Genomic DNA, 26,007 nt, shown 5'->3' on the forward strand with positions numbered 1-26,007 from the left:
ACAGGTAGGTAGACAGAAAGGGTGAGATGGCAGCTGGCAAAAAAATGCAACCAAATCCTCAGAAAGAAGTGACACAGGATGGGAAGGTGTAGAATCAAAAACTGCAAAGGTAAAAAGACCCTGATGGGAGTTACATACAGACCTCCAAACACTTTAGCAAAGATGTGGGGTACAAATTACAATGGGAGATTAAAAAGCTCAGAAGCAGGACCTCCAGGATAGTAAATTTCTGGACAGCTGCCCGTGCCACACACCATTGAGAGCGGAACCAGGAGAGGAGATTAATGTGTGCTGAGAAGCTGGTGGAGGAGGCAAAGCTTCAGGTTCTTGGATCATTGGGAGGGGATATGGGGGGAGGTATAACCTGTTCAAGAGTATCAGTTTGCACCTAAACCCGAGGGGGACCTATATTCTCACGGGCAGGTTTGCTAGAGCTGTTGGGGAGGGTTTAAACTAATTTGGCAGGGGATGGGAACTGGAGTGAAGGGAATCAGGTCAGGACAAATGGTAAGAAAGGAAAGATGTAGTGCAGTCAGACTTCAGGGAGGGCAGGCAGATGATAGGAGAAAACTGCAGCCAGCAGGATGAGCATCAGTGTATTAGGGATGCAGAATCGAAAAGGGTAGCAAATACAGTACTCAAAGTGTTATATCTCATTGCAGGGAGTATCAGAAAGGTGGATGATCTTGTTGCACTATTACAGATTGTCAGGTATGACGTTGTGTTTATCACTGAAACATGGCTGAAGGATGGTTGTAGTTGGGAGCTGAATGCCCAAGGTTACAGGCTGTATCGGAGGGATAGGAAAGTAGGCAGAGGGGGTGGTGTGGCTCTGCTGGTAGAGAATGGCATCAAATCAGTAGAAAGATGTGACATAGGATCGGAAGATGTTGAATCCTTGTGGGTTGAGTTAAGAAACAGCAAGGGTAAAAAGGACCCTGATGGCAGTTATATACAGGCCTCCCAACAATATCTGTGATGTAAACCACAGATAACTATGGGAAATTGAAAAGGTGTATCAAACGGGCAATGTTATAAAAGTCAAAGGAGATTTCAACATGCAGGTCAATTGGGAAAATCAGGCCTGATTTTGGATCTCAACAGAGCAAGTTTCTTGAATGCCTACAAGATGACTTTTTAGAACTGTTTCTTGTTGAGCCTACTAGGGGATCAGCTATACTGGATTGCGTGTTATATAATGATCTGAAGGCATTTTGGGAGCTTACGGTAAAACAGCCCTTAGGAACCAGTAATCACAATATGATTGAGTTCACCTTGAAATTTGATAGGGAGAAAGTAAACTCTGACGTAGCAGTATTTCAGTGGAGTAAAGGAAATTGTAGTGCTATGAGAGAGCAGTTGGCCAAAGTAAATTGGAAGGAGATGCTTTCAGGGATGACAGCAGAGCAGTAATGGCATGAGTTTCTGGGAAAAATGAGGAAGGTGCAGGTAGATGTATTCCAAAAACAAAGAAATACTCAAATGGTAAAATAGTACAACTGTGGCTGACAAGGGAAGTCAAAGCTAATGTAAAAGCAAAAGAGAGGGCATACAACAAAGCAAAAATTAGTGGGAAGACAGAAGATTGGGAAGTTTTGAAAACCCTACAAAGAGCAACTCAAAGAATCATCAGGAGGGAAAAGATGAAACATAAAAGCAAGCTAGTAAACAATAACATTTGGAGAGTAATAGCTTTTTCAAGTACATAAAAAATAAAAGAGATGAGAGTAGATATAGGACTGCTAGAAAATGAGGCTAGAGAAATAATAATGGGGAACAAGGAGATGGCAGATGAATTAAATAAGTATTTTGCATCAGTCTTCACTGTGGAAGACATTAACCGTGTGCCAGATATTGGAAGGTGTGAGGGAAGAGAAGTGAGTGCAGTTACTATTACACAGGAGAAGGTGCTCAAAAAGCTGAAAGATATAAGGGTACATAAGCTGAAAGAGATAGTAGTAGAAATTGTGGAGGCATTAGAAATGATCCTTCAAAAATAATTGGACTCTGGAATGGTGCCAGATGACTGGAAAACTGCAAATGTCACTCCACTCTTTAAGAAATGAGGAAGGCAGCAGAAAGTAAATTATAGACCAGTTAGCCTGGCCTCAGTGGTTGGGAAGATGTTAAAGGTTAGTTTATGGAGTACGTGGTAACACAGGACAAGATAGGACTAAGTCAGCATGACTTCCTTAAGGGAGAATCTTGCCTGATTTGGTTGGCTACCAGTGACTAGCAGTGCTCCGTAGAGGTCGGTGCTGGGACGTTTCTTTTTATGCTGTGTACCATTGACTTAGATGGCTTTATTGCCAAGTTTGCAGATGATACGAAGGTTGGCGGAGGGGCAGATAGTGTTTAAGAAACAGGTAGGCTGCAGAAAGACTTAGACAGATTCAGAGAATGAGCAAGAAAATGGCAAATGAAATACAATGTTGGAAAATGTATGGTCATGCACTCTGGTCATGGAAATAAATGTACAGACTATTTTCTAAACAGTGAGAATATCCAAAAATCTGAGATGCAAAGGGACTTGGCAGTCTTTGTGCAGAACACCTGAAGGTTAACTTGTAGGCAGAGTTAGTGGTGAGGAAAGAAAATGCAACATTAGTGTTCATTTCAAGAGGTCCAGAGATGTGATGCTGAGGCTTTATAAAGCACTGGTGAGGCCTCACCTTCAGTATTGTGAACAGTTTTGACCCCTCATCTGGCATTGGAGAGGGTTCAGAGGAGGTTTACAAAGATGATTCTGGGAATGAAAGGGTTATCATATGAGGAACGCTTGATAGCTCTGAGTCTGTATATGTTGGAATTCAGAAGGATGAGTGGGGATCACTTTGAAATCTTTCGAATGTTGAAAGGCCTAGAGATGGTAGACGTGGCAAGGATGTTTCCCATGGAGGGAGAGTATAGAACAAGAGGGCACAGCCTCGGGATAGAGGGGTGTCCATTTAAAACAGAAATGCAGAGAAATATCTTTAGCCAGAGGGTGGTGAATTTGTGGACTTTATTACCACAGGCAGCTGTGGATGCCAGATGTTGTTCAGCGCATTCAAGGCAGAACTTGATAGGTTCTTGATTGGACATGGCCTGAAAGATTATGGGGAGAAGGCCTGAGAGTGGGGCTTAGGAGGGGAAAAAAAGGATTTCCATAATCGCATGGTGGAACAGACTCGATGGGCTAAATGGACTAATTCTGCTCCAGTGTCTCTGTTGTGGGTGTCAGATATGGGACTTCCAGGAGACTACCAGCCTCTCCCAAAGGCCACATCTACACCAGGTGCATCGAGATGCAGCTCCTTAGAGACCATGTTGAGGAACTGGAGCTGTAGTTCGGCTTAGAAACATAGAACAACTACAGAATAATACAGGCCCTTCGGCCCTTAATCCTGTGCCGAACATGTCTTAGTTAGAAATTTCCTAAGGTTACCCATAGACACTATCGTATCCGCCTCCACCACCGTCGCCGGCAGCCCATTCCACGCACTCACCACTCTCTAATTAAAAAACTTATCCCTGACATCTCCTCTGTACCTACTCCCCAGCAGCTTAAACCTGTGTCCTCTTGTGGCAACCATTTCAGCCCTGGGAAAAAGCCTCTGACTATACACACGATGAATGCCTTTCATGATCTTATACACCTCTATCAGATCGCTTCTCATCCTCCACTGCTCCAAGGACAAAAGACCGAGTTCACTCAACCTATTCTCAAATGGCCCGCTCCTCAATTCAGGCAACATCCTTGTAAATCTTCTCTGCATCCTTTAGAACCATAGAACACTGTAGCACAGAAAACAGGCCATTCGGCCCTTCTAATATGTGCCGAAACTTTATTCCGCTAGTCCCATTGACCTGCACCCAGTCCGTAACCCTCCAGACCTCTCCCATCCATGTATCTACCCAATTTATTCTTAAAACTTAAGTGAGCCCGCATTTACCACATCAGATGGCAGCTCGATCCACACTCCCACCATTCTCTGAGTGAAGAAGTTCCCCCTAAACCTTTCCCCTTTCACCCTACAGCCATATCCTCTCATATTTATCTCTCCTAATCTAAGTGGAAAGAGCCTACTCGCATTTACTCTGTCTATACCCCTCATAATTTTGTAAACCTTTATCAAATCCCCCCTCATTCTTCTATGCTCCAAGGAATAAAGTCCTGACCTGTTCAATCTTTCCCTGTAACTCAACTCCTGCTAGACCCGGCAACATCCTAGTAAATCTTCTCTGCACTCTTTCAATCTTACTGATATCCTTCCTATAGTTAGGTGACCAGAACTGTGCACAATACTCCAAATTTGGCCTCATCAATGTCTTACACAACCTCACCATAACATCCGAATTCCTATACTCAATACTTTGATTTATGAATGCCAGGATGCCAAAAGCCTGTCTACCTGTGCACTCCTCAATGCCCTACCTATTACTGTGTATGTCCTACCTTGATTTGTCCTTCCAACACCTCACATTTGTCTGTATTAAATTCTATCTGCCATTTTCTGGCCCATTTTTCCAGTTGGTCCAGATCCCTCTGCAAGTTTCTATAGTTTCCACATCATTCCTGTAGCAAGGTGACCTGAACTGAGCACAGCACTCCAAATGGGGCCTGACCAGGGTTCTATATAGCTGTAACATTACCTTTTGGCTCTTAAACTCAATCCACGGTTGAAGGCCAATGCACCGTATGCCTCCTTAACCACAGAGTCAACCTGGTCTATAATTTCCTGGGCTATCTCTACTCCCTTTCTCGAATAAGGGAACAACATCTGCAACCCTCCAGTCCTCTGGAACCTCTCCCGTCCCCACTGATGATGCAAAGATCATTGTCAGAGGCTCAGCAATCTCGTCCCTCGCCTCCCACAGTAGCCTGGGGTACATCCGATCTGGTCCCAGAGACTTATCCAACTTGATGCTTTCCAAAAGCTCCAGCACATCCTCTTTCTTAATGTCTACATACTTAAGCTTTTCAATCCACTGTAAGCCATCCCTACAATCGGCAATATCCTTTTCCGTAGTGAATACTGAAGCAAAGTATTCATTAAGTACCTCTGCTATCTCCTCCGGTTCCATACACACTTTTCCACTGTCACACTTGATTGGTCCTATTCGCTCACATTTTATCCTCTTGCTCTTCACATACTTATAGAATGCCTTGGGGTTTTCCTTAACCCTGCTCGCCAAGGCCTTCTCATGGCCCCTTCTGGCTCTCCTAATTTCATTCTTAAACTCCTTCCTGCTAGCTTTATAATCTTCTAGGTCTCTATCATTACCTTTTTTAAAAAATCTTCTGTAAGCTTTTCTTTCCTTCTGGACTAGATTTTCAACAGCCTTTGTACACCACAGCTCCTGTACCCTACCATCCATTCCCTGTCTCATTGGAACGTACCTATGTAGAATGCCATGCAAACATCCCCTGAACATTTGCCACATTCCTGCCGTACTTTTCCCTGAGAACATCTCTTTCCAATTTATGCTTCCAAGTTCTTGCCCAATAGCTTCATATTTTGCCTTACTCCAATTAATCGCTTTCCTAACTTGTCTGTTCCTATCCCTCTCCAGTGCTATGGTAAAGAAGATAGAATTGTGATCACTGTCTCCAAAATGTTCTCCCACTGAGAGACCTGACACCTGACCAGGTTCATTTCATTTCTCAATACTAGATCAAGTACAGCCTCTCCTCTTGTAGGCTTATCTACATATTGTGTCAGGACAAACTCCACCACATCTAAACCTTGTTTGGGAAAGTGAAGTGGTGATAGACAGGAGCTACAGGGAGGTATTCACCCCAAGGCTACAATAGACAGATAAATGGGTGACTGTCAGGAGAGGGAAGAGAGAACATGAGGTAGTGGAGAGCACCCCCGTGGCCATCCTCTTCAACAATAAGTACTCCATTTTGAGTACTGTTGTGGGGGACGACCAACCTGGGAGAAACAACAACAGCCATACCTCTGGCACTGAGTCTGGCCCTGTGGCTCAGAAGGGTTGGGTACTGAAGAGGTTGACAGCAGTAATAGGGGTCTCTATATTGGGAGACAGACAGGCAATTCTGTGGATGTGAAGTAAAATTATGGATGGTAGTTTGCCTCCCAGATGCCAGGGTCCATAATGTTTCTGAATGTTTCCACAGTATCTTGAAAAGGGAGGGTGGGTAGTGGTACCATAGGTAGAAAAAGGGAGGAGGTCCCAAAAGCAGAATGCAGGGAGTTAGGAAGGAAGCTGAGGAGCAGGACCTCAAGGGTAGTAATCTCAGGATTACTGCCTATGTCACTCAACAGTGAGGATAGGAATAGAATAAGGTGGCAGGTAAATGAGTGGCTGAAGAATTGGAGCATGGGGCAGGGATTCAGATTCCTGGATAACTGGGACCTCTTCTGGGGCAGGTGCGACCGGTACAAAAGGGGTTGCACTTGAATCCAATGGGGACCAATATTCTTGCAGGGAGATTTACTAGAGCTGTTGGGGGTGGTTTAAACCAATATGGCAAGGGGATGTGGAACCAGTATGATACAGCTGAGCATGAGCCAGAAAGTTTACAACTAGATGATGGGTGTAACGTGAATGTAAGGAAGGACAAACCAATGACTGGGTACAAATGCAGACAAAGCAAAGATTAAATTGTTCCACAGAGGCAAAATTCAAAAGGGTGAAGAATGAAGGACTGAAGGTGCAGTATTTAAATGTGCGTAGCAGTCGGAATAAGGTGGATGAACTAGCGCAATTAGAGATTGGTTGGTATTACGCTGTGAGCATCACTGAGTCGTGGCTGAAAGAAGGCGATAGTTGGGAGCTTAACATCAAAGGATATACTTTGTATCGAAAGGACAGGCAGGAAGGCATAGGCGGTGGTGTGGCTTTGCTGGTAAGAGATGGAATTACATGTTTAGAAAGAAGTGACATCAGGTCAGAGAAAGTTGACCTTTTGTGAGTGGAGTTAATACACTTCAAGAGTTTAAAAAAAACCATTGTGGGAATCAAATATAGGTCTCCAAATAGTAGCTAAGATGTGGGGTTGAGATCGAAAAGGGAGCAGGAAAATGTACGTAATAAGGGTAATGTCACAATTGTAATGGGGGACTTCAATATGCAAGGGAATTGGGAAAATCTGGTTAGTGTCAGATCACAAGAAAATTAACTTGTTGAATGCCAACCCATTGGTTTTTAGAGCAGCTTGTGCTTGAGCCTATTCGGGGAAAGGCTATCTTAGATCCAGTGTTGAGTAATAACTCAGATCTTATTAGGGAGTTTAATGTAGAAGGACCCTTAGGAGGCAGTGATCATAATATGATTGAATTCATTCTGCAATTTGAGAGGGAGAAGCACAAGTCAGATGTATCAGTATCACAATGGAATAAAGGGAATTACAGAGGCATGAGAGAGGAGCTGGACCGGGTGGATTGGAGGAGGATGCTGGCAGGGATGACAGCAGAACAGAAGTGGTTGAAGTTTCTGGGAATGGTTCACAAGGCACCGTATAGATATGTCCTACAGAAGAAAAGGTTCTCAAATAGCAGGCGTAGGAAGATAAGGACTGTATAAAACCAAGAAAAGGTAGTAAAAGTGTGTGGGAAGTTGGATCATTGGGAGGCTTAAGGTTTTTAGTTGTATAAAGAGTTGATAGATGACCACTGGAAAATAATGCTGGTGAGGTAGCAATGGGGGACAAAGAAATGGAAGATGAACTTAATGAGTACCTTGCATCAGTCTTCACAGTGGAAGACACTTGCAGTGTGCCAGAAGTCGAGTGTCAGGGAGCAGGAGTGAGTACCATTGCTATTACGAAGGAAAAAGTGTTGGCAAACTCAAAGGTCTTAAGGTGGATAAGTCACCTGACCTGATCAATTAGAGAGAGGATGCTGAAGAGATAACGAATGCATTGGTCGAGATCTTTCAAGAATCACTTGATTCTGGCATGGTCCCAGAGGACTGGAAAATTACAAATGTCACTCCACTCTTTCTGAAGGGAGGGAAGACAAAAGAAAGGAAATTACTGGCCAGTTAGCCTTTCCTCAGTATAAATAATGATGAGGTTTTGGGGTACTTGGAGACTAATGATAAACTAAGTCAAAGTCAGCATGGTTTCTGTGAAGGGAAATCTTGCCTGACAAATCTGTTAAGAGTTCCTCGAGGAAGTAACAAGCACGGTAGACAAAGAAGAGGCAGTGGATGTCATTTACTTGGATTTTCAGAAGGCATTTGATAAAGTGCCACACATGAGGCTGCTTAACAAGATAAGGCATTACAGGAAAGGTACTGGCATGGATAGGGGAATGGCTGACAGGCAGGAAGCAGTGAGTGGGAATAAAGGGGACCTTTTCTGGATGGCTGCCAGTGACTAGTGGTGTTCCTCAGGGGTCAGTATTGGGACCGCTACTTTTCACATTGTTCGTCAATGCTTTAGATAATGGAATTGATGGCTTTGAGGGAAAATTTGCAGATGATACGAAGATAGGTGCAGAGGTAGGTTGTGCTGAGGAATTAATGCGATTGCAGTAGGACTTAGACAAATTGGAAGAATGGGCAAAAAAATGGCAGGTGGAATACAGTGTTGGGAAATGTATGATAATACATTTTTGTAAAAGGAACAAAAGTGCAGACTACTATCTATATGGGGAGAAAATTCAAATATCAGAGGTGCAAAGGGACTTGGAGTCCTTGTGCAAGACTCCCAGAAAATTAATTTACAATTGAATCTGTGGTAAGGAAGGCAAGTGAAAAATTGGCATTTATTTCAAGGGAAATAGAATATAAAAGCAAGAAGATAATGCTGAGGCTTTATAGGACACTAGTCAGGCCACTCTTGGAGTATTGTCAATAGTTCTGGAGCTATATCTCAGAGAGGATGTGTTATCAATGGAGAATTCCAGAGGAGGCTCATGAGGATGCTTCCGAGCATGAAGAGGTTAACATATGAGCAGCATTTGGCAGCTTTGGGTCTGTACTCACTTGAATTTAGAAGAATGCGGGCGGGGGGGTCTCATTGAAACCTACTAAGTATTGAAAGGACTAGAAACTGAGCAGCAACCTTTTAAAACAGAGGTAAGGAGATTTTTTTAGTCAGAGAGTAGTGAATCTGTGGAATGCTCTGCCACAGACTAATTTCAGTGAGTAAAGGCTCGGAATAATTAAATGCTTATCAGATGACAAGCCGTTCAATTCTGGAATCTCTTTTGTGAACTTCCCTTAAACCCTCTCCAATATCAGCACATCACCTCTTTGATAAATCTTAGATAAATGTTCAAATATTTTTTAGATTGGAACAGACACCGACAGAGATGATGGAAACAATTCGGAAGGCACAGGATATAAACATCCCAAAGAGGAAGATGTATCTAAAGGCAAGATGACACAACTGGGGCTGACAAGAGAAGTCAAAGCCAACATAAAAGCAAAGAGGGGGCATATAATAGAGCAAAAATTAGTAGAAGGTTAAAGGATTGGAACGCTTTTAAAAACCAACAGAAGGCAACCAAAAAAGGTAAGGATGGAATATGAAAGTAGGCTAGCCAATAATATTAAAGAGGATACCAAAATCTTCTTCAGTTATATAAAGTGTAAAAGAGAGCTGAGAGTGACCGTAAGACATAGTAACAGAACTAGCCCATTCAGCCAATGGAGTCTGCTCTGACATTACATCATGGCTGATCCTAGATCCCACTCAGCCCCATATACCTGCCTTCTCGCCATATTCTTTGATACCCTGACCGATCAGGAAACTATAAACTTCCGCCTTAAATGTATCCATGGACTTGGCCTCCTCCACAGTCTGTGGCAGAGCATTCCACAGATTTACTACTCTCTGGCTAAAATAAATTCCTCCTTATCTCAATTCTAAAAGGTCACCCCTCAATTTTGAGGCTGTGCCCTTAAGTTCTGGATACCCCCACCATAGGAAACATCCTCTCCACATCCACCGGATCTAGTCCTTTCAAAATTTGGTAGGTTACAATGAAATCCCCCCCGCATTCTTCTAAATTCCAGTGAGCACAGGACCAAAGCTTCCAAATGCTCCTCTGTTGTTAACCCCTTCATGCACAGAATCATCCTTGTGAACCTCCTCTGGGCTCTTTCCATAGACAACACATCCTTTTCGAGATATGGGGCCCAAAACAATACCCCAAGTGCAGCCTGACTAGTGTCTTATAAAGCCTCAGCATTATTTCCTTGCTTTTATATTCTATTCCCCTTAAAATAAATGCCAACATTGCATTTGCCTTCTTCACCACTGACTCAACCTGTAAATTAACCTTCTAGGAGTCTTGCACAAGGACTCTTAAGTCGCTCTGCACCTCTGATGTTTTAATTTTCTCCCTATTTAGATAATATTCTGCACTTCTGTTCCTTTTACCAAAATGCATTATTATACACTTCCCTACACTGTGTTCCATCTGCCACTTTTTTGCCCATTCTTCCAATTTGTCTAAATCCTGCTGCAATCGCAGCACTACCTACTTCCGCACCTATTTTCGTATCATTCGCAAACTTTGCCACAAAGCCATCAATTCCATTCTCCAAATCATTGACAAACAATGTGAAAAGTAGTGGTCCCAATACTAATCGCCAGTGAACACCACTAGTTACTGGCAGTCAAGCAGAAAAGGTCTCCTTTATTCCCACTTGCTGCCTCCTGCCTGTCAGCCGTTCCTCTGTCCATGTCAGTATCTTTTCTGTAACGCCATAGTCATGCATCTAGTTAAGCAGCCTCATGTGTGGCACCTTATCAAACACCAGAAAATCCAAGTAAATGACATCCACTGCCTCTTCTTTGTCCCTGCTTGTTATTTCCTTGAAAAACTTTAACAAATTTGTCAGGCAAGATTTCCCTTCACAAAAATCATGCTGACCTTGACTTACCATTAGTTTCCAAGTACCCCAAAATCTCATCCTTAATAATAAACTCCAACACTTTCCCAATCACTGAGACTAGGCTAACTGACCTATAATTTCCTTTCTTTTGCCTCCCTCCCTTCTTAATGTGTAGAGTGACATTTGCAATCTTTCAGTCCTCCGGGACCATGCCAGAATCAAGTGATTCTTGAAAGATCTCGACCAATGCATCTGTTATCTCTTCAGCAACCTCTTTCAAGACTCTGTGATATAGTCCATCTGGTCCAGTCAACTTATCCACCTTAAGACCTTTGAGTTTGCCAAGCACTTCTTCCTTCGTAATAACAATGGCACTAACTCCTGCTCCCTAACACTCAGACATCTGGCACACTACTAGTGTCTTCCACAGTGAAGACTGATGCAAAGTACTTATTAAGTTCAACAGCCATTTCTTTGCCCCCATTACTTCCTCACCAGCATTATTTTCTAGTGGTCCAATAGTGAACTGAATAAGTATTTTGCATCAGTATTCACCGTGGAAGATACAAGCAGTATGATGGAAGTTCCAAGTGTCAGGTTAAGTGTGTTAAGTTACCATTACTAGAGGGAAGGTTCTTGGGAAACTGAAAGGCCTGAAAGTAAACAAGTCGCCGGGACCAGATGATTTACACCCCAAGATTCTGAAAGAGGTAGCTGAAGAGATTGGTGATGTACTAGATCTTTCAAGAATCACTAGATTCTGGAAAGGTTCTGGGAGACTGGAAAATTGCAAATGTCACTCCACTGTCCAAGAAGGCAGCAGAAAGGAAACTATAGGCCAGTTAGCCTGACCTCAGTAGTTGGGAAGATGTTGAAGTCGATTATTAAGGATGAGGTCTCAGGGTACTTGGAAGCACATGATAAAATCGGCCGTAGTCAGCATGGTTTCCTCAAGGGATAATCTCTCCTGACAGGTCTGTTTAAATTCTTTGAAGAAATAATAAACTGGATAAACAAAGGAAAATCAGTTGTTGTTGTGTACTTGGATTTTCAGAAGGCTTTTGACATGGTGCCACACATGAGGCTGCTTAACAAGCTTTGAGCCATGGGAAGTGTGGGAGTAAAGGAAGCCTTTTCTGGTTGGCTGCAGTGACTAGTGGTGTTCCACAGGGGTCTGCGTTGCGACCGATTATTTTTACATTATATATTAATGATTTGGATGATGGAATTAATGGCTTTGTTGCAAAGTTTGCATATGATATAAAGATCAGTGGAGTGGCAGGTAGTTTTGAGGAAGCAGAGAGGCTACAGAAGGACAGAAAGGGCAAAGAAATGGCAGATCGAATATGGTGTTTCAACGTTTAAGTAAAGTTTGGATAGGTACATGATAGTAGGAATACAGGGGGCTTTGGTCGATGGGAGTAGGCAGCTTAAATGGTTTCTGCATGGACTAGATGTGCCTGTTTCTTTGCTGCTGTTTTCTATGACTCGAATGATTCTAAAGGCAAGATGATGCGACTCGATGTGTCAAATGACCTATTTCTGCTCCTATTTCTTAAGATGTTAAGGTGTTATAACGGTCCCAAAATATGGTTCACAGTGACACAAGGCCTCAACATTTTATCTCTGCTTTTATATTCTAGTCCTCTTGAAATGAATGCTTATATCGCATTGCCTTCCTCCCCACTGCCTTGGCCTGTAAATTAACACTTAAGGAATCCTGTACGAGGACACCCAAGTCCTTTTCACCTCAGATTTGAACATTTTCTCACCATTTAGAGAACAGTCCATGCTTTTATTTCTTCTACCAAAGTGCCTGATCATACAATTTCCCGACGCTGTATTCAGTCTGTCACTTACCTTTGACATTCTTTTAATCTGAATCCTTCTGCAGCATTCCTACTTCCTCAGCACTACCTGCCCTTCCACCTATCTAATAAGAGACAAACTTCCAAGAAGAGGTAAAAGTCCAAGCATACATAATTGAAAACCTACAAAGTCTTGGAGAATTAATTGAAAGTATTCAAAGACAATTGCAGTTAAATGTTAACTGGAGAAGACCTAACAATAACACATAAAAACCTGAAGCAAAGCAAAACAGATAATTATAATTAATAAAACACAGAGAATACAAAGGAAACCCAACACCAAAAAAATTGAAAAACCTCAGAACACTCTACTGACAACCCGAGATCATGATGATTATGTGCCCAGAGAAAATGGTACATGTTTTCACATGCAGACGGTCCAGAACAAGAGGAGGAAGGATGAAGGCGATTTTCTCAAGAACAAAAGCTAATGGAAAGGCTTTATTCTTTTTTTTCATGCTATAGAACAAAGGGATTTGGGAATACAGGTCCATTACTCATTGAAAGTGTTGTCACAGAATAGATACATGGATTGTAGGGAGATGGAGGGCTATGGTCTTAGAGCAGGTTGATGGGGGTAGGCAGTTTAAATGGTTTTGGCATGGACTAGATGGGCCGAAGGGCCTGTTTCTGTGCTGTACTTCTCTGTGACTATGACACAAGTAGATACGATTGTAAAGAAAGCTTTTGGCACCTTGGCCTTTATAAATCAAAGTATTCAGTACAGGAGATGGGTTGTTCTGTTGAAGTTGTATAAGACATTTGTGAGGCCTAATTTGGAGTATGGTGTGCAGATTTGGTCACCTACCTACAGGGAAGATGTATACAAGATTGAAAAAGTACAAAGAAAATTTATAAAGATGTTGCCTGAGTTATAAGGAAAGATTAAATAGGTTAATACTTTATTCCTTGCAACATAGAAGATTAAGGGAGATTTGATATACAAAATTATGAGGGTTATAAATGGGGCAAATGCAGGCAAGCATTTTCCTCTGAGGTTGGGTGGGACTACAACTGGAGGTCATGGGTTAAGAGTGAAAGGTGAAAGGTGAGTCTGGCATTGTGGTATAGAAGGGAAGAGAGGGGAAGAGGACTGCTGTAGTGATAGGAAATTCCACAGCTAACAGAATAGAGACACCCCGATGATATGTTGCCTCACAGGGGCCAGGGTCAGGGTTGTCTCGGATCAGATCCACAGCTCTCTCCAGGGGGAGCATGAACAGCCAGAAGTCTTGCTCCAGAGAACATAGATAGGAAAGGTGAGGAGTTCCTGAAGAGAGGTTTTAGGGAGCTAGGTAGAAAGCTGAAAAGTAGGACCTCCAGGGTAGTAATCTCTGTGCCATACATTAGTGAGGGTAAGAATAGGATCTGGCCGTTGAATGTGTGGCTGAGGATCTGGTGCAGGGGGCAGGGGTTCAGATTTCTGGATCTTTGGGATTTCTCTTCGGGAAGGAATGACCTGCACAAAAGGGACGGGATACATCTGAACTGGAGGGGGACCAATATCCTCGCGGGTATGTTTGCTCGAGGTGTTCAGGAGGGCTTAAACTAATTTGGTAGTGCGATAGGAACTGGAGTGATAGAGCTGAGGATGGGGTGGCTGGTTTACAAACAGAGGCCGTGTGTAGTGAGGCTGCTACCAAGGAGAGGCTGTTGACAAGGCAAAATTACAGTCAACGGGATGAGCTGCAATGTAAAAGTGGGGCAAAATTGGAAAGGGTGATGGATGCAGGACTGATGGTGTTATATTTGAATGCACAGAGCTTACAGAATAAAGTAGATGAACTTGTAGCAGTTACAGATTGATATGTACTACGTAACACTGAATCGTGGCTGAAAGAAAATTATAGCTGTGAGCTTAACGTCCAAGAATATACATCATATCATAAGGACAGACAGATAGGCCGAGGAAGCTGAGTGGCCTTGTTGGTAAAAATGAAATCAAATCCTTAGAAAGAAGTGACATAGGATCGAAAGGTACAGAACCCCACATTGGGCTCTCAGATCACTAATCTGTAATGTTAATTTCAGCAGACAAACCAGTGATTAAATGGACCAGATCAATTTTCAGATGGTGAGAATCTGCCCTGAGGTGGCACTCTCAGCACTGCAGGACTGCTTTGAAAACTTGAACTGGAGAATGTTCAGGGAGGCAGCTACCTATGGCAACCACACTAATATCGAGGAATATGTGATCAGCTACATGGAGAAGTGTAGTGAGAATGTTACCGTGACAAAACACATCTGGGCCAGGGCAAATCGGAAGCTGTCGCTTACTGCAGAGGTCCATGTCTGGCTGAGGGATTATGATGCTGCCCTCAGATTGGGGGATGCGACAGACCTCAATGAAGGAAGAACTGTGCTCTCCCACTCCAACAGGAAGGCAAAACAGGAGTACTCTTTGCGATACCAGGCACACAAGAATTCAGGCGCATGATATACCAGGCACACGAGAAATCAGAGGATTAAGACTACAAGTCTACCCTGTGTGTTAGCGACCAGGAAGTCTCACTCCCCGACAGACTGACTATCTTTGATGTCCGGTTTGATCCACAGATGGTGAGAAAGGCACCCCTCCTCCCAGGGCAGCAGACACTCCGTCTGACTGAAGCTGAGGCGAGGGAAACCCTGGCCAGATTCAACCCATGCAGTACTGGAGGGCCCGATAATATACCAGGTCAGGTTCTGAAAGACTGCACAGCCCAGCTAACTGAGGTGCCAATGGATATATTAAGCATCTCTCTGGAACAGTTCACTGTCCCCTCGGATTTCAAGGTGGCAACCATCATTCCAGTGCCAAAGACAACAACAGCAACCTGCCTAAATCTACCGTCGTGTGGCATTAACATCCACTGTGTGAAATGCTTTGAGCAGCTGGTCATGCAGCACATTAAAGCCTTTCTCCCAGCTTCACGACCTTTTCCAGTTTGCAATCACTCAAACCTAATGATGCAATACCCCTTGCCCTCCTCTCTGTCCTGTCCACCTGGAAAATGGGTTCTAATATTCCAGCCTGCTATTTATAGACTTCAGTTCGGCAGTCAACACCATCAAACCCAGAAAAGGATAGGGAAGCTCCTCGCTGGGTCTCAATATCTCCCTCCACAATTGGATCCTGGACTTCCTAACAGAATGGACACAGTCGGTCCGTGTGGGCAGCAACTCCTCTAGTCCAATTACGCTGAGCACTGGCATTCCCCAGGACTGCGTGCTGACCCTACTGCTGATACATGACTACGTCGCTGGATTCAGTTCAAACCGTGTCATCAAGTTTGCGAATGATGATGAGACAGAGTACATCAAGGAAGTGGAGTGGCTCGTGGATTGGTGTGAGAACAACCTAATTCTGAACTTGGAGTAGACCAAGAAAATCATTGTGGACTTCGGAAGGTGAAGATGAACCATCCCTGTCTACGAATACGTGGCTCATCCATAGAGAGACTTAAGTGCACCGAATCCCTGGGAGTTCACATCACGGGTGACCTCACTTGGTCCCTTAATATCAACTCCCTGAACAAGAAGGCACAGTAGTGCCTCCACTTCCTAAGAAGATTGAGGGAAGTGAAGCTCTCCCCCAACCCCATCTTAACTACATTCAATAGGAGCACCATTGAGAGTGTCCTGACAAGTCGCATCTCCATCTGTAAGAGAGCAGCCGAGCATCAGACCGAAAGTCCCTACAAAGGACCATGAGAATGGCTGAGAGGATCATTGAGGTCTCTCTCTACCATCCATCGGGAACACTGTATACGCCGGGCCCTTAATATTATTAAGGATCCCACCCATCCATCCAGCATCCTCTTTGACGTCCTACCATCAGGCAAGAGACTCCGATGCATAAAACAAGAAAGGTCAAGATGGGAAATAGTTTCTTCCCTCAGGTGATTTGGCTTCTGAACTCTCCGCTGCATCGCATTTGAAGTGTCACTGGTTAATCTGTTCTGTACCGCACAATACTGTACTAAGTTTACTCACTTGAGTTTGTTTACTTCTGCATCATTCACCTGGAGGTTTTATACTTACTTCCGTAATTATTGTGTGTTTTGTCTACTACTGTGCTTTACACCCTGGTTCGGAGAAACGTTTTCTCATTTGACGGTATACATGCATATAGTTAAATGACAATAAACTTGACAAATTGTTGTGGGTAGAGCTACAAAACCACAAAGGTAAGAAGACCCTGATGGGAGTTACATACAGACCTCCGAACAGTATCAAAGATGTGGGCCATAAATTACAACGGGGGATAGAAAATGCATGCCAAATGGGTAATGCTCTGATAATCATGTGGGATTTCAATATGCAGGTACTTTGGGAAAATTGGTTGATGCTGGGTCCCAAGATGGGGAATTTGTAGAATAACTACATAAGTGGATTTTTGGAGCAGCTGGTGGTTGAGCCTACTAGGGTGGATTGGGTGTTGTACAATGGAACAGAATTGATTGGAGAGATTAAGATAAAGGTATTCTTAGGGGCCAGTGATCATAATATGATAGAATTCACCTTGCAATTTGTCAAGGAGAAGCTAAAGTCAGAAGTATTAGTATTGTAGTGGGGTAAAGGGAATTACAGAGGCATTAGCCAGGAGGTGGCTGAAGTTGATTGGAATGGGGCACTAGCAGGGATGACAACAATGGATGGAGTTTCTGGGAGCAATTCAGAAGGTGCAGAATAGATACATTCCAAAAAAGAAGAATTATTCTAAAGGCAGGATGATGCGATCATTGCCGACAGGCGAGAAGATATTGGACTGCGAGAAAATGATACTGGAAGTAGTAGTTGGGGACAAGGAAGAAGTGGGTAAACAGAGTATTTTGCATCTGTCTTCACCTTGGAAACCACTAGAAGTATGCTGGATGTTCAAAAGTGTCAGGGGGCAGAAGTATGTGAAGTTGCCACTACTAGGGAGAAGGTGCTTGGGAAACTGAAAGGTCTAAAGGTAGATATGTCACTTGGACCAAATGGTCTACACCCCAGTGTTCTGAAAGAACTGATTCCGACAGGGGTCCAGAGGACTTAAAATTTGCAAATGTCACTCCAGTCTTCAAGAAAGGAAGAGGCAGAAGAAAGTTAGTCTGACCTCAGTGATTGGGAAGATGTTACAGTTGATTGTTAAGGATGTGGTTTTGTGGTACTTGGAGGCATGTGATAAAACAGGCCTAAGTCAGCATGGTTTTCTTAGGGGAAAATCTTGCCTGACAAATCTGTTGGAATCCCTTGAAGAAACAAGCCGTACAGACAAAAGAGAATCAGTGGATGTTGTCCACTTAGAGCGTGGATCAGTACTTGGAGATATGATGTGGTGGCCATTACAGAGACTTGGATGGCTCAGGGACAGGAATGGTTACTTCAAATGCCGGGTTTTAGATGTTTCAGAAAGGACAGGGAGGGAGGCAAAAGAGGTGGGGGCGTGGCATTGTTCATCAGAGATAGTGTCACAGCTGCAAAAAAGGTGGATGCCATGGAGGGATTGTCTACGGAATCTCTGTGGGTGGAGGTTAGGAACAGGAAGGTGTCAATAACTTTACTGGGTGTTTTTTATAGGCCGCCCAATAGTAACAGGGATATTGAGGAGCAGATAGGGAAACAGATCCTGGAAAGGTGTAATAACAAGAGTTGTTGTGATGGGAGATCTTTATTTCCCAAATATTGATTAGCATCCCCCTACAGCAAGGGATTTAGATGGGGTGGAGTTTGTTAGGTGTGTTCAGGAAGGTTTCTTGACACAATAAGGTTTCTTTGACAAGGTCCCGCATGGGAGGTTAATTAGGAAAATTCAGTCGCTAGGTATACATGGAGAGGTGGTAAATTGGATTAGATATCGGCTCGATGGAAGAAGCCAGAGAGTGGTGGTAGAGAATTGCTTCTCTGAGTGGAGGCCTGTGACTAGTGGTGTGCCACAGGGATCATTGCTGGGTCCATTGTTATTTGTCATCTATATCAATGATCTGGATGATAATGTGGTAAATTGGATCAGCAAGTTTGCTGATGATACAAAGATTGGAGGTGTAGTAGACAGTGAAGAAGGTTTTCAGAGCCTGCAGAAGGACTTGGACCAGCTGGAAAAATGGGCTGAAAAATGGCAGATGGAGTTTAATACTGACAAGTGTGAGGTATTGCACGTTGGAAGGACAAACCAACGTAGAACATACAGGGTTAATGGTAAGGCACTGAGGAGTGCAGTGGAATAGAGGGATCTGGGAATACAGATACAAAATTCCCTAAAAGTGTCGTCACAGGTAGATAGGGTCGTAAAGAGAGCTTTTGGTACATTGGCCTTTATTAATCGAAGTATTGAGTATAAGAGCTGGAATGTTATGATGAGGTTGTATAAGGCATTGGTAAGGCCAAATCTGGAGTATTGTGTTCAGTTTTGGTCACCAAATTACAGGAAGGATATAAATAAGGTTGAAAGAGTGCAGAGAAGGTTTACAAGGATGTTGCCGGGACTTGAGAAACTCAGTTACAGAGAAAGGTTGAATAGGTTAGGACTTTATTCCCTGGAGCGTAGAAGAATGAGGGGAGATTTGATAGAGGTATATAAAATTATGATGGGTATAGATAGAGTGAATGCAAGCAGGCTTTTTCCACTGAGGCAAGGGGAGAAAAAAACCAGAGGACATGGGTTAAGGGTGAGGGGGGAAAAGTTTAAAGGGAACATTGGGGGGGGGGGCTTCTTCATACAGAGAGTGGTGGGAGTATGGAATAAGCTGCCAGACGAGGTGGTAAATGCGGGTTCTTTTGTAACATTTAAGAATAAATTGGACAGATACATGGATGGGAGGTGTATGGAGGGATATGGTCCGTGTGCAGATCAGTGGGATTAGGCAGAAAATGGTTCAGCACAGCCAAGAAGGGCCAAAAGGCCTGTTTCTGTGCTGTAGTTTCTATGGTTTCAATAATATGTAGGTAAGCCTACAAGAGGAGAAACTGTACTTGATCTGGTATTGGGAAATGAACCTGGTCAGGTGTCAGATCTCTCAGTGGGAGAGCATTTTGGAGATAGTGATCATAATTCTATCTCGTTTACAATAGCATTGGAGAGAGATAAGAACAGACAAGTTAGAAAAGCGTTTAATTGGAGTAAGGGGAATTATGAGGCTATCAGGCAGGAAAATGGAAGCTTAAATTGGAACAGATGCTCTCAGGGAAAAGTATAGAAGAACTGTGGCAAATGTTCAGGGGATATTTGTGTGGAGTTCTGCATAGGTACGTTCCAATGAGGCAGGGAAGTTATGGTAGGGTACAGCAACCGTGGTGTACAAAGGCTGTAATAAATCTAGTCAAGAAGAAAAGAAAAGCTTACAAAAGGTTCAGAGAGCTAGGTAATGTTACAGATCCAGAAGATTATAAGGTTAACAGGAAGGAGTTTAAGAGGGAAATTAGGAGAGCCAGAAGGGGCCATGAGAAGGCCTTGGTGAGCAGGATTACGGAAAACCCCAAGGCATTCTACAAGTATGTGAAGAGCAAGAGGATGAGACGTGAAAGAATAGGACCCTATCAAGTGTGACAGTGGGAAAGTGTGTATGGAACTGGAGGAAACAGCAGAGATACTTAATAAATACTTTACTTCAGTATTCACTATGGAAAAGGATCTTGGTGACTTAGTGATGACTTGCAGCAGACTGAAAAGCTTGAGCATGTAGATATTAAGAAAGAGGACGTGCTGGAGCTTTTGGAAAGCATCAAGTTGGAGAAGTCGTCGGGACTGGGTGAGATGTATCCAAGGCTACTGTGGGAAGCGAAGGAGGAGATTGCTGAACCTCTGGTAATGATCTTTGCATCATCAATGGGGACGGGAGAGGCTCCAGAGGATTGGAGGGTTGCAGAAGTTATTCCTTTATTCAAGAAAGGGAGTAGAGATAGCCCAGGAAATTATAGACAAGTGAGTCTTACCTCAATGGTTGGTAAGTTGATGGAGAAGATCCTGAGAGGCAGGATTTATGAACATTTGGAGAGGTGGAGTGCCTCACGGATCTGTTCTGGGACCCTTACTCTTCGTGATTTTTATAAATGACCTGGATGAGGAAGTGGAGGGATGGGTTAGTAAGTTTGCTGAGTTTGGAGGTGTTGTGGATAGTGTGGAGAGCTGTCAGAGGTTACAGCGGGACATTGATAGGATGCAAAACTGGGTTGAGAAGTGGCAGATGGAGTTCAACCCAGATAAGTGTGAAGTGCAAACAACAGAAATTCTGCAGATGCTGGAAATTCAAGCAACACACATAAAAGTTGCTGGTGAACGCAGCAGGCCAGGCAGCATCTATAGGAAGAGGTGCAGTCGACGTTTCAGGCCGAGACCCTTAGTCAGGACTAACTGAAGGAAGAGTGAGTAAGGAATTTGAAAGTTGGAGGGGGAGGAGGAGATCCAAAATGATAGGAGAAGACAGGAGGGGGAGGGATGGAGCCAAGAGCTGGACAGGTGATAGGCAAAAGGGATACGAGAGGATCATCGGACAGGAGGTCCGGGAAGAAAGACGGGGGGTGGGGGGACCCAGAGGATGGGCAAGGGGTATATTCAGAGGGACAGAGGGAGAAAAAGGAGAGTGAGAGAAAGAATGTATGTATAAAAATAAGTAACAGATGGGGTACGAGGGGGAGGTGGGGCATTAGCGGAAGTTAGAGAAGTCGATGTTCATGCCATCAGGTTGGAGGCTACCCAGACGGAATATAAGGTGTTGTTCCTCCAACCTGAGTGTGGCTTCATCTTTACAGTAGAGGAGGCCGTGGATAGACATGTCAGAATGGGAATGGGATGTGGAATTAAAATGTGTGACCACTGGGAGATCCTGCTTTCTCTGGCGGACAGAGCGTAGGTGTTCAGCAAAGCGGTCTCCCAGTCCGTGTCGGGTCTCGCCAATATATAAAAGGCCACATCGAGTTTAGCACCGGACGCAGTAGACCACCGCAGCCGACTCACAGGTGAAGTGTTACCTCACCTGGAAGGTGGAAAATTTCCAGCTGAGGCAACACTTCACCTGTGAGTCGGCTGGGGTGATATACTGCATCCGGTGCTAAACATAGCTATCTGGACTATTCCTCTTCTCACCCTATCTCTTGCAAAAACGCCATCTCCTTCTTGCAATTCCTCCGTCTCCGCCGCATCTGCTCTCAGGATGAGACTTTTCATTCTTCGACGAGGGAGATGTCTTCCTTTTTTAAAGAAAGGGGCTTCCTTTCCACCACTATCAACTCTGCTCTTAAACGCATTTCCCCCATTTCATGTACATCTGGTCTCACTCCATCCTCCCGCCACCCCACTAGGAATAGGGTTCCCCTGGTCCTCACCTACCACCCCACCAGCCTCCGGGTCTAACATATTATTCTCTGTAACTTCCGCCACCTCCAACGGGATCCCACCACTAAGCACATCTTTCCCTCCCCCCCTCTCTCTGCATTCCGCAGGGATCGCTCCCTACGCGACTCCCTTGTCCATTCGTTCCCCCCCATCCCTCTCCACTGATCTCCCTCCTGGCACTTATCTGTGTAAGCGGAACAAGTGCAACACATGCCCTTACACTTCCTCCCTTACCACCATTTAGGGCCCCAAACAGTCCTTCCAGGTGAGGCAACACTTCACCTGTGAGTTGGCTGGGGTGATATACTGCGTCCAGTGCTCCCGATGTGGCCTTTTATATATTGGTGAGACCCGACGCAGACTGGGAGACCGCTTTGCTGAACATCTACGCTCTGTCCGCCAGAGAAAGCAGGATCTCCCAGTGGCCACACATTTTAATTCCACATCCCATTCCCATTCTGACATGTCTATCCACGGCCTCCTCTACTGTAAAGATGAAACCACACTCAGGTTGGAGAACAACATCTTATATTCCGTCTGGGTAGCCTCCAACCTGATGGCATGAACATCGACTTCTCTAACTTCTGCTAATGCCCCACCTCCCCCTCGTACCCCATCTGTTACTTATTTTTATACATACATTCTTTCTCTCGCTCTCCTTTTTCTCCCTCTGTCCCTCTGAATATACCCCTTGCCCATCCTCTGGGTCCCCCCGCACCCCCGTCTTTCTTCCCGGACCTGCTGTCCCATGATCCTCTCATATCCCTTTTGCCAATCACCTGTCCAGCTCTTGGCTCCATTCCTCCCCCTCCTGTCTTCTCCTATCATTTTGGATCTCCCCCTCCCCCTCCAACTTTCAAATCCCTTACTCACTCTTCCTTCAGTTAGTCCTGACGAAGGGTCTCGGCCTGAAACGTCGACTGTGCCTCTTCCTAGAGATGCTGCCTGGCCTGCGGCGTTCACCAGCAACTTTTATGTGTGTTGCTAAGTGTGAAGTGGTTCATTTTGGTAGGTCAAATATGATGGCAGAACATAGTATTAATGGTAAGACTCTTGGCAGTGTGGGGGATCAGAGGGACCTTGGGGTCCAAGTCCATAGGATGCTCAAAGCAGCTGCGCAGGTTGACTCTGTGATTAAAAGGCGTACGGTGTATTGGCCTTCATCAATCATGGAATTGAATTTAGGAGCTGAGAGGTAATGTTGCAGCAATATAGGACCCTGGTCAGACCCCATTTGGAGTACTGTGTTCAGTTCTGGTCGCCTCACTACAGGAAGGATGTGGAAGCCATAGAAAGGGTGCAGAGATTTACAAGGATGTTGCCTGGATTGGGGAGCATGTCTTATGAGAATCGATTGAGTGAACTCGGCCATTTCTCTTTGGAGCGATGGAGGATGAGAGGTGACCTGATACAGGTGTATAAGATGATGAGAGGCATTGGTCATGTGCATATTCAGAGACTTTTTCCCAGGGCTGAAATGGTTGCCACAAGAAGACACAGGTTTAAGGTGCTGGGGAGTAGGTACAGAGGAGATGTCAGGGGTAAGTTTTTTACTTACAGAGTGGTGAGTGCTTGGAATGGGCCGCTGGCAACGGTGGTGGAGGCGGATACGATAGGGTCTCTTAAGAGACTTTTGGATAGGTACATGGAGCTTAGTAAAATTGAGGGCTATAGGTAAGCCTAGTAATTTCTAAGTTAGGGACATGTTCGGCACAAATTTGTGGGCTGAAGGGCCTGTATTGTGCTGTAGGTTTTCTAAGTTTCTACGTTTACTTGGATTTTCAAAAGGTCTTTGTCAAGGTGCTACCCATGAATGAGGTTGCTCAGCAAGTTAAGAGGCCATGAATAGAGCATTGGCTGACTGGCAGGAGGCAAAGAGTGGAAATAAAGGGAGCCTTTCCTGAATAGCTGCCAGTGCCTATTGCTGTTCCCCAGGGGTCTGTGTTGGAACCACTTCTTTTAACCTTATATGACAGTAATTTGGACGATGGAATTGATGTCTTTGTGGTCAAGTTTGTGGACGATAGTCTGTGATGTACCTTTCTATGATTCTGTGCAGCACTAATTGACATTTTCATTGAAAGGAAGACTCTTTATTTGAGATTAACCTGGAAAAATATTTTTGGTTTGAGGCTAATCTTTGGATTTAGATAGCTGGAGCTCGCAGTGTTTGGGAAATCTAAGCACGCAGATTTCCTGTGCCTGAGCTTCCAAACACACAATACGGACTGATGAGAAGTGCATCAATGACCGACTGTATATATAGAGAACTCAGTGAATGAGAGGCCCAATCACAAACAAGAGAAAATCTGCAGATGCTGGAAATCCAAGCAACACATACAAAATGCTGGAGGCTAGGCAGCATCAATGGAAAAGATGCTGGAGATGGCGGAAGTTATGGAGAATTATGTGTGTGCTGGGATTCCCTGTAACTTCAGCCGTCTCCAGTGGGATCCCACCACCAAGCATGTCTTCCCCCAGCCCCCACTTCCCACTTTCCGCATGGATCGCTTCCTACTGTCTCCCTTATCCATTCGCCCCTCCCCTCTGAACTCCCTCCTGGCACTTACCCTTGCGAGTGGAACAATTGCTACACCTGCCCCTGAGCCTCATCTCACACTAAAATTCAGGGCCCTAAACAGTCCGTCCAGATGAGGCGACACTTCACCTGTCAGTTTACTGTGGTCATCTACTGTACCCAGTGCTCCTAGTGTAGCCTCCTGTATATCAGCGAAACCCAATGCAGATTGGGAGACTGTTTTGCTGAGCACCCACGCTCCATCTTCCAGAAAAAGAAGAACCTCCCAGTGGCCACCTACTTTAATTCCACTTCCCATCCTATTCCAACATGTCAGTCCATGGCCCTCCTCTACTGTCGTGATGAGGCCACAATCAGGTTGGAGGAGCAACACCTTATATTCCATCTGGGTAGCCTCCAAACTGATAGCATGAACATCGATGTCCTAAACTTCTGGTAATGCCCTTCCCCACCTCCTTCACCATTCCCTATTCCCATTTCCCTCTCCCACCTAATCTCCTTACCTGCCTCTCTCCTCCCCCTGGTGCTCCTCCTTTCCTTTATTCCAGTATCAGATTCCCCCTTCTCCAGTCCTGAATCTCTTTCACCGATCAACTTCCCAGCTCTTTATTTCAACCTCCCCACCCCCCACCTCTCATTTTCATCCATCACCTTGTGGGTCTTCCTCCCCTCCCCCTACTTTCTCACTCTGACTCATCTTTCTTTCTCAGTCTCGATGAAAGGCCTCGGCCCAAAACGTCGCCTGCACCCTTTTGCATAGATGCCGCCTGGCTGCTGAGTTCCTCCAGCATGGTGAGTGAACGAGAGAGCCAGTTTGCCGGCATTATCGCTCATCAGCAGGAAGCCCCCGGGGGCTCGGGTACGGATCGAAAGAGGAAAGGCCGGGACTGTCTGAAGGTGCGGGGTCACATTTGTCCCTGAGTCGGGGGGCGGTCGCACTCGCTGTGAAAGACCCGACCGGTGACGTACTCCTACCTCCTTGTGAGCCTTTTGTCCACTGAGCGCATGCGCGATTTTCAGCCACTGAGAGGCCCCCGCGCCTGCGCATTTGATCACTGCGTCACCGAATGTAAGTTTTCGGTGCGGAGTTTCCAGGTAGCCGAGATGCCATCAGCAATATCTGGAATCACTGGATCAGGGCCACAAGCCTCAAAAAAAAAAGATTCATATAAAAAAATTTTCAGCAGCTACTTTAACACAGTAAGTTCACACAAACTATACACCCAATACCGACCGGCATTCCCATTGTCAACCACTTACGAATGCGGATGGCGTGGTGGTTTGCACGACGCTTTACAGTAAGTACTGGTGACTCGGATTCAATTCCCGCCACCTCCTGTAAGGACGAGGAAATCTGCAGATGCTGGAACACACATAAAAGTGGCTGGTGAACGCAGAAGGCCAGGCAGCATCTCTAGGAAGAGGTACAGTCGACCTCCTGTAAGGTCTCCCTGCGACCGGGTAGATTTGGTGGATTTCCTCCGGGTGCTCTTGATTTCCTC

The 26,007-nt window shown here is 44.7% G+C and overlaps 1 protein-coding gene across 4 annotated transcripts in view; it reads right to left on the reverse strand.

Moving 5' to 3' along the window:
* LOC134357148 (zinc finger protein 214-like) overlaps positions 1-25,509 on the reverse strand; it is a 47,960-nt gene extending 22,451 nt beyond the window's left edge. Inside the window, exons 1-2 of one of the 4 annotated variants that reach the window (XM_063068450.1) lie at positions 25,481-25,497; positions 20,568-20,689 (exon numbers count right to left, since the gene is read on the reverse strand). The gene's annotated coding sequence lies outside the window, so the exon portion shown is untranslated. Of the gene's footprint in view, positions 1-12,663; positions 12,737-20,567; positions 20,692-25,480 lie in introns of those variants that run through there. The other 3 variants (XM_063068451.1, XR_010020527.1, XM_063068452.1) reach the window with 3 other exon arrangements.
* Between the last annotated feature and the right edge of the window lie 498 nt (positions 25,510-26,007).

The sequence above is a fragment of the Mobula hypostoma genome, chromosome 15 (genome assembly GCF_963921235.1).
Source record: "Mobula hypostoma chromosome 15, sMobHyp1.1, whole genome shotgun sequence".
Taxonomy (NCBI): Eukaryota; Metazoa; Chordata; class Chondrichthyes; order Myliobatiformes; family Myliobatidae; genus Mobula; species Mobula hypostoma.